This window comes from Neophocaena asiaeorientalis, unplaced genomic scaffold, assembly GCF_003031525.2.
Source record: "Neophocaena asiaeorientalis asiaeorientalis breed wild unplaced genomic scaffold, Neophocaena_asiaeorientalis_V1.1 scaffold124, whole genome shotgun sequence".
Taxonomy (NCBI): Eukaryota; Metazoa; Chordata; class Mammalia; order Artiodactyla; family Phocoenidae; genus Neophocaena; species Neophocaena asiaeorientalis.
In genome coordinates, this window is record NW_020174135.1 from 12543300 (window position 1) to 12551760 (window position 8461).

Genomic DNA, 8461 nt, shown 5'->3' on the forward strand with positions numbered 1-8461 from the left:
GCTGGAGCCTCAGAGAGGGGGAGGCAGAGACGACAGATGTGCGCGATGCATCTTGGGAGTTGTAGTTCCAGTGCGCGGACGGGCATGTCCGAAGGAAACGTGGTGAACTACAAGCCCCAGAGATCCTTAAACTATGCCCCTCCTTTCAGCCAGCCGTGTGCCCTGGACAGTGGGTATTCTGCCCTCTGCTGTTGAACTCCGTGCCCGGGAATGTTCTTGTTCATTAACTTGTACTTAGCCCGCCCACTCCCGCTTCCCAGAAGACTTTGGTTTTCCCGGCTAATTGAAAGAGAGGGCTTTGAAGGGACTCTAAACGGTACAAAGGTCCCCAGCCTTTGGTCTTCACCTCCACCACCCATTGAACGTGCTTAGTGGAAATCGTGCAGCCCCGACCCGATCCTCCAGTTCCTACATCTGAGAAGGAAAAAGGCAAAGGGCTGAGATCTCATTTTTCCCTGTTGGTCTTAAGGTTTGAAGTAACTTAATGACACAGAAAGCGATGGAAAGTAGAGGAAACGCTGGAATGGAGACACGGTGGGATATGAGATGGGCTGGTCCTGTATCTCTTAACGCCTTCCCTTGTTTCTTCTTTCAACATTCAGAGAAAGTTATACTCTACGGCTACAATGTTATTCGTGGTCTGAAAAGTTGCACTTTCTTGTCAGTTGAAACAATATTGTAGGCTAGATTAGAATAGCATACTATTTAAAAGAATTTAGTAAAATTTTTAATTTAATTACTATTCCCCCACATTGTTTTAGAAATCTGGATTTTCACATTTGAGACTTTTTCAACTTCATACTATCAAGGGCCTGCTTTAACTTCAACAAAGTTACTAAACTTGAGGGTGAATTGGGGGTGAGGGGTTTGAGGAAAGAGGAAGGAGAAAGAAACTGGAACTTGTACCTGAAATAACAGAAACTAGTAAGGGCAGGGAAAGTTGTACTTGGGTTATCTACAGTTTCATTGAAGAGGAATGGAGGAAATTACAGGACCAAAAAATATATATTTATCTTGATTCTTGAAATTCCTGAAAATGATTTTTTATATTTTTCTTTTGAAATATTACCTCTTGGTCTCATGAAACAAATGTTTATTCCATTTCAATTCAATCAACAGCACAGAGTTACATTTTTTAAATTAGGAAGAATGCAAGTTCTCCCAAGAGACATAAGATAGTCAAGTCAATTAATTTAACAAATAATTATAAACATATTATATGCCAGGTACTCTGTTACAGCAATTGAATAAATCAGACACTGTCCTTGCCTTCACAGAGCTTATAGATTAGCAAGAAAGAGGTTCAACAAGTGAGAGGGATGTGGACGAGGGGAGAATACTGGGTGCCATGGAGGAAGCAAAAATAAAACAAGAGAACTGACCTAGTCTAGGGAGTCCAACAATAGAGACCTCACTTTGGATGAAATTTTCTGGAACAAATGAAGCTGAGTACTTGCTGAAGGCTAAGTCTCTGAAAGAAAGTAAAGAGGCAGAGAAAGAGGTAATGATCTTGAAGATGAATTTCAGCTGCCTAATCCGTATGTACCTTGAGTAGCACAAACTATTCTAGAAATGAACAGTATTTTAATTTAGCCTTACTTTAATAAGGTTAAAAAACAAAGACTATGTTAAATTTCAGCACCAAAACACGGACTATTTACATTTCTTTATATTTTTTAGTTCCTTAGCTGATTTCCTATAAACCTCTTTAATTTTTTCTATATTAAGAAATATAGACTCACTTCGCAATGAAGATGGCATCGGGCAGTGGGACAAAAAACTTGGACTTTCGCCAAAAGTGGGACAAAGATGAATATGAGAAGCTCGCCGAAAGAGAGAAAGCTCTCACGAAAGAGAGAAAAGGATAGAAAACCAGTGCAGCCAGTCACACGAGAGCTTCTCCGGCATCGGGACTCCAAGGTGGACCTGGAATCCAAACTTGGGAAGACAATTGTCATTACCAAGACCACCCCACAGTCTGAGATGGGAGGATACTATTGCAATGTCTGTGACTGCATGGTGAAAGACTCCATCAACTTCCTGTATCACAGTAATGGAAAGAAACATCAGCGAAACCTGGACATGTCTATGCGTGTGGAATGTTCCACTTTGGATCAGGTGAAGAAACGTTTTGAAGTCAACAAGAAGGAGATGGAAGAGAAGCAGAAGGATTATGACTTTGAGGAAAGGATGAAGGAACTCAGAGAAGAGGAGGAAAAGGCCAAAGCCTACAAGAAAGAGAAACAGAAGGAGAAGAAAAGGAGGGCGGAGGAGGACTTGACATTGGAGGAGGAAAGTGAGATGACAGCTGTGATGGGCTTCTCTGGCTTCGGTTCCACCAAGAGTTACTGAGGCTTTCTATGCTTGGCTTTTTACCAGGCCTAACTTTGTGTGTGTGGGTGTCATCTTTTGGGAGGTACTGGGGAAAGTCCTTAAGAGTGGCAGTGGGGAGGGCTAGAGGGTGGGTGTTTGTGGTTTCCCTCTACCTTGGGAGAGAGCACAGGATGCAAAGGAATGTGCTGTGGCATGTTCCTTCAGCCTCAGTATTTCACTGGAGACAGAGGACGTCTGATCATCTGAGTTCCCAATAAAGAAAAACCACCTCTTCTGAGGCTGCTTTCCCGAAAAAAAAAATATATATATATATTAATTCTCATATATCTGCTTTCTAGAGTTATTTTTATTTAGCTAATGTAACAAACTCAAGGGAAGTTTGTTCTAATCAGAAATTCTGTCACCATTGGCCCAATGTCCATTTGCATCCTAAGAAATCATAGCACTGTCTCAATAAACTCTGAGTCTTGTTGTTTAGTTTTACACAATCACCACGACTCTCGCCTTTTTATCCTCTAGGAACTGTATTTACCCCTTGACGTTATTTGTAACCAAAAAGCCTCCTCCAAGGGGGAAAACGTAAAGAAAAAGCATTGGTCAGAGAATTCAGTATACAGAGTATTGGAGTGGGGAGGGGTTGAAGAGTCTTCATACACACCTGCCAGACTTGGTATGAGGGATTACTAAATTAGGAGGAGAAAGGGAATAATGAATTATGTTCAAGTATCTCAACATGTATCTCAACATGAAGAAAAAGGAAGTACATTCCAGCCTCAAAAAACAGTGGGTCCGGTCTTCCCTGGTGGCGCAGTCCGCCACCTCCATGAGAGTCCGCCTGCCGATGCAGGGGACATGGGTTCGTGCCCGGGTTCGTGCCCCGGTCCGGAAGATCCCACATGCCGCAGAGCGGCTGGGCCCGTGAGCCCTGGCCGCTGAGCCTGCGTGTCCAGAGCCTGTGCTCTGCAACGGGAGAGGCCACAACAGTGAGAGGCCCGCGTACCGAGAAAAAAAACCCAAAAAATCCGTGGGTCCTTTTTTTGTGGGCGGGGGGAGAATGCAGATTATAATTTTTACACAGAGAAACTATTTCAGGCATAGTGTCTATAATCTAAAACACGTCATATTCCATTGTATCCAAAATAATAGAAATCAGAGCTTAGGGGAGAGCAGAAGACCAAGGATCCACAGTGTGATCCATCCCTGGTTCCACCTCCAAACACCTTCAGTAAAGTCACTAAACTTGGGGCTGAGAGGAGAGAGAGAAAGAAATGAGAGTTCATAAAAATAGACAGTCCCCTGAACACCAGATCAACTGGAACCTCAGAGTTTTAATAATAGACAATGATAAGGGCAATGAAACTTGTACTTGGAGTTTGCTGGTATCATGGAACATCATCCAGACCGTCCGAGCCAACCCACGCCATACAATTTCTCCGAATAAGAAAAGGATTTCAGTTAAGGACAAATGTTTTCTAGACACCCATGAAATCGCAGCTTCTCCTACTTAAAAGTAGAGGGGGGAATAGGCCACTATCTTGAAACCACATAACTCACAAAATGCCCCCCATCCTTTAAAATGTTCCAAATGTACAACCTGATACCACATTTCTGACTAGCCACACTTTTAAAAGAACCACATCTTCAAATGCTAAAAGAAAATCCCGAAAAGAAACAACAGATGTAAAAGTTGCAAACCCTGAGCCAACTTGTTAAAATATTTTCACAGCTAAGTATAGAAAAAGAGAACATAATTTTCAATTTGCTGCCACAGTTTATTTTATGCCGTGTGATTTATAACTGACTTGCTGTGTTTTGCATCTAGGTTAATCCTGTTTGCATCCTTAGATCCAAGATAAAAGAAACCATCTTTGGAATTTTTTTTCTAATATGAGCAGTTGGAATTTTAATGGAGGCATGAATTGATAGCAGGATTGGTTTCAGTCTGAATTGTAAAGGGCTCAGCTGTGTCCAGAAATAAACTCAGAAAGATGCAATATGCAATGTAATACATTTAGTTAGTACATTATGAACAAGGAATATAATTATAGTTTCACATTTCTATATCCCTTGAGCTAGTAGTGGTTTACCATCCCAAATTGCTCACTATTTACTCATTCATTTTTACTATGAGGGACCCATTTAGCAAATGAGTACTCTAGCGCACTAAGTGGGCCCCAGGTGGCCAAACGGAATTCATATGTTCCCTACTCACTGACAGGATGAGACCTTCTCAGCTCTCTAAGGCCTCACCCTTCCCTCACAAACTTATCATCTGAACTCTATCAAGAGCTTAGATTATACCACTATCATTTTAGGTAGTCTATTTTATAGATATGGCTTGATAACTTTTCAGATTTTCGTGCACACTTTTTTATCCTGTAATTCTTTGTCTCTTTCTCATTCCTCACATCCTGCCTCACAGAAATAAATGAGATGTGTTTGTCATCACAGCAATGAAGTATTAGACCAAAAAATAGAGGCCATGTAATCCCACCACTTCCAGTAACAATATAAATTACCTGAAACATTCGTTCAACAAGTATTTATTAAGCTTTTATATGTAGGCACCATTTACACTCAGTAAATAGTATAGACAAAAATACTTGCCCTAAGAAAGCTTACATATAGGCATTGTCATTTTTTTTTTAAGCTTTAGTTAAAATTGACCTACTTTCTTCTTTCGTATAGATGGTTCTTGTTTCAGGCAAATGGGATATATGAAAATCTAGCTAGGGACCTCCCTGGTGGTGCAGTGGTTAAGAATCCACCTGCCAATGCAGGGAACACAGGTTCGATCCCTGGTCCAGGAAGATCCCACATGCCGCGTAGCAACTAAGCCCGTGTGCCACAACTACTGAGCCTGTGCTCTAGAACCCGAGAGCCACAGCTGTTGAGCCCATGAGCCACAACTACCGAAGCCCGCGCGCCTAGAGCCCATGCTCTGCAACAAGAGAAGCCACCACAACGAGAAGCCCGCCACTGCAACAAAGAGTAGCCCCTGCTCTCTGCAACTAGAGAAAGCCTGCACTCAGCAAAGAAGACCCAACGCAGCCAAAAATTAAAATTAATTTTAAAACAAAAGAAAATCTAGGTATGTAAATTATATATTAGGCTATAAATATTTCTTTTTCTTTCTCTTATATGAATTCATCCTAAAATTGTTTTAAATATTGGGCTCCTATAATATTAATACATTTAAAATATATTAATTGTAAAAACTAACTTATGCCCAGCTTTTAGAAATCCATTTTGGGTTCTAACAAAGTGCCTAATACCTCTTTCCATCAAGATTCATGTCTAACAAATAACCTTCCTACATCATCCCAAAGCATTTCCCCCTGAATCTTCCATGACTAAAAATAGAAAAGTATCCTCCAGATGACTCCCCTATACTTATAGTCATTAATTATACCCTGAAGAATCAGCGTGGGAATTCTCTTTTTTGCCCCAAAATAGATTGTAGGAGACACACTTAACCCCTAGAAATCCTGCTCTTTTCCCCTCTATTTCCCACCAAATCCACTGGGCTGGACTCCTAGATATATTTGTTTCTTAGGGCTTCCATAACAAAGTACCATGAACTGGATGGCTCAAACAACAGAAATTTATTTTCTCAAAGTCTGGAGGCTGAAGTCCAAAATCAAGGTGTTGGCAGGACCATGCTCCCTCTGAAGGCTTAGGGTTGGGTGGAGGGATCCTTTCTTGCCTGGTCCAGTTTCTGGTAGTTGCCAGCATTCCTTATCTTGGAGCTGCATTACTGCAATCTCTTCTCTCTGGTGTCTGAGATCACAAGGCCTTCTCCCTGTGTCTCTGTGTCCAAATATCCCTCTTCTTATAAGGATACCAGTCTTTGGATCAGGGCCCACTCTAATCCATTATGATCTCACCTTAACTTGATTGAATCTGCAAAGACACTATTTCCAAATAAGGTCATATTCTGGCATTCCAGGTAGATGCCAATTTTGGGGGGACACTCCATCCAGTACACTAGATGTCTTGTATCGCTACGCAAGAGTGACAATCTGAAATTTATCAGACTTCTAGATTTCAGGGATTAGTAAAATCCTTCCCCCCGTCCTGCCTCCCCAAAAAAACTGATGTCCAAACTAAGGTTATTTACTTTTTACTCACTCCTCTAAATATTTTTGAGTCTCTGATTTATGTCAAGCACTATGCTAGGAATTGAGTGTATGATAGTGAATAAAACAGTTGTAAGCACTGCCCTCAAAAACATTTTAAACTATAAATACCATAAAAATACATTTAACGCAGAAAAAGTAGGAAAGACAAATCTCAGCATAAAAGGTTCCCTTTAAATTGAACAAAATTAATTTTATGAAAAACTTTTTACTGTTTTGTTTTTCTCGCCTTACCACAGATCAAGAAAAATCCCATCTCAAACCAGTACCACATCTCAGGCTTGGCATTTGGGAATCACAGTGGTAGAGTTTGCAAAGAGGTACCATCTCTAGTGCTCCTCTGTTCTGTAGCCAGTAATGGATGGTTATGGTAAACACAGAGCTGTGACTTTCAGGAATTTTATAATTTACAACCATCTGCTGCCAGATGGATCAAAATATTACCAAAAAAATGACCACTGCACCAGTGCCATAGCATATGTATAATCTTACCATCCCTCTAGTAAAAACGGGATGCCAGGAAAAGCAGGCAGAGGGGATCACGCTCAGGTAGGTATATTAATAGTCAAATATAATGATGGCGGCAATGGCAGAATAACATTCTCAGTCTTCTACACATTCCATAGTTTGAAAGGTGGCTTCATGTAATATTTGGGGGAATTTAATAATATATACGTTTGGAAGTCAGAAAGTCCTCATTATGGTCCTGGTGCTATACTAACTAGTTAACTATGACCTTGGGAAGGCATTTGACCTTCAAGAAGGCGTCAGTTACTGATTTATGAAATGAAGGAGTTGAACTAGTGTCTCTAAAACATCTCTCCCAACTCAAAAAACTTCTGATTTTTGGCTGAAAGCAAAATTGTCTAACTTGGAATACTGGCAAATGTTTTTGTTAGTCACAAAGCAGAGGTCTTCACATTTAGATGATATTAATTTGAAATAAGAAGGCTCTCAAGGCTGCTGCTTGCCAGTTAAAAGAATTTTTAATGTATTTAACTAACAGCGGGATTATTCTGACATTTAAGAAAACTGCTGGGTTTTCAGTCCTTTGAAATATAAATTTCTCATGAATAGGACTCAATCCACGACAACGAGATCCACAGCTTCAGATTTCCAAACTCCAGGGTCTTTATCAGTTTTCCCTTTTATGGTCACAAGTGGGTAGAAATCTCATTAGCACAAAGTAAGTTCAGCTCACAGAATCTAGAACATCTGCCCAGTGCACCAGGAGACACAGACAAGGATGCTGATAGCAGCAGCAGTTCACAATGCCAAAGCCTGGGATCAGCCCTAATGTCCATCAACTGCAAAACAGGTAAACAAGTGGTAGCGCAGTCCTACACTGAAATACCAACACTACAACAGCAATGAGTAAAATTATTACAATGCTAGGCGACATGAATGAATCTTTTTTTTGAATTTTATTTTATTTTTTATACAGCAGGTTCTTATTAGTCATCAATTTTATACACATCAGTGTATATATGTCAATCCCAATCTCCCAATTCATCACACCCCCACCCCCACCACCACCCACCGACTTCCCCGCTTGGTGTCCATATGTTTGTTCTCTACATCTGTGTCTCTATTTCTTCCCTGCAAACCGGTTTATCTGTACCATTTTTCTAGGTTCCACGTATATGCGTTAATATATGATATTTGTTTTTCTATTTCTGACTTACTTCACTCTGTATGACAGTCTCTAGATCCATCCACATCTCAACAAATGACCCAATTTCGTTCCTTTTTATGGCTGAGTAATATTCCATTGTATATATGTACCACGACTTCTTTATTCATTCGTCTGTTGATGGGCATTTAGGTTGCTTCCATGACCTGGCTATTGTAAATAGTGCTGCAATGAACATTGGGGTGCATGTGTCTTTTCGAATTATGCTTTTCTCTGGGTATATGCCCAGTAGTGGGATTGCTGAATCATATGGTAATTCTATTTTTAGTTTTTAATCTAAGAGGCTTGTGCAAGT

At 40.5% G+C, this 8461-nt stretch overlaps 1 pseudogene; it reads left to right on the forward strand.

Moving 5' to 3' along the window:
* Positions 1–30: 30 nt before the first annotated feature.
* Positions 31–2634, forward strand: LOC112406164 (zinc finger matrin-type protein 2 pseudogene; annotated as a pseudogene).
* The last annotated feature ends 5827 nt before the right edge of the window (positions 2635–8461 follow it).